Below are 1,367 nucleotides of genomic sequence, written 5' to 3' on the forward strand. Positions count from 1 at the left end.
GAGATTTTATCAGAACAGTATCGCCAGATAACATTTTTTATTGGCAAAAATATAGGTATTTCATAATTGATATTTCGTCGTGTTCGGTTTTAACCCACAATGAAAATGAGTGATTTTATAATTATATAAGATCTTTGTTGTCGGAATCAGACTTTGAGTTGTAACAATGAAATTGGAAATGTAATTAAAAATAAATAAACAACAAATGGAAAAGTATTTGTTTTCATAATTTTAATGGTACAATAAATTATTGTTATCTTATCGTGAATGATAATTGCATTATTAAATGTACAGTTATTATAAGATAATTGAAGGGGTCTCTGCTGTGTTGGAAATTTAATTTAGGAGGTTTCAACTTAGAATCCATCGTTGAAAATTGGCTTAAAACTTTAATCATTAGAACGAAATTATTTATTTTCTGTATAGATAGGCTGAAAATATAAAAGGTAGGTTAAACAATTGACTAACTTGGTTATAAATTGTATGGAAAATATTTTTGAAAATTATCACCTTAGCTCGATAAACAAATAAGGTTACTAATAACAAAAAAAAACTTACTTAACCTCTTTTAAATTTAGTTTTATTAAATGAATCAATATGTTGCATAATAAAAAACAGATTCCAATCATGTATTGACAAATAACGACTCATTAGCAAAGATAATTTTCGGTAAAAAAAGTAAATCTATTCAAAAGATCAAATGGATATATTTTTATCAATATTTTATTGTTACTGAGCATTGATAAATTTTGGTTTACCTGATAAGTAAAACATTGCACTTAAAACGTGTAAAATTTATCATAGATTTGATGAATTTATTGATGTAATGGTAATTGTGTTTTTTTTTTTACTCCAAGAAGGGTTAAGTATTTTTCGCTAGTATTTACCTACTTATAGAAAGTAAGTATAACACATGTTGTATATAATCTTTTTTATATAAAATTGTTATTATTTAAAGTGTTGTCTTACAGAAACTGTTTAAAAAACCGTTTCTGTCTAGAAAAATGCGATCACAGATATTGAGTGTCAAACAGTCGAGAAGTTTTTGTAACTTTGGTAAGATATGAATCTACGAGCCGGCAAACTTGCTTTATTCGTTTTCTTCATTGGGCCTTGTAAGAGTATTCTTAATTAAAAAAAAAATGTCATTTTTTGCTCTCTTTTTTTCAAATGCCTTGATTTTGTTACATGAAAAATTTAATTAAGCAATATACATATCATCACATACATACATACATAAAATCACGCCTCTTTCCCGGAGGGGTAGGTAGAGACTACCTCTTTCCACTTGCCACGAACTCTGCATACTTCCTTCGCTTCATCCACATTCATCACATCTCTTCATCATATGCCTTAATGATGAAATA

Source organism: Amyelois transitella, chromosome 9 (genome assembly GCF_032362555.1).
Source record: "Amyelois transitella isolate CPQ chromosome 9, ilAmyTran1.1, whole genome shotgun sequence".
NCBI classification, from domain to species: Eukaryota; Metazoa; Arthropoda; class Insecta; order Lepidoptera; family Pyralidae; genus Amyelois; species Amyelois transitella.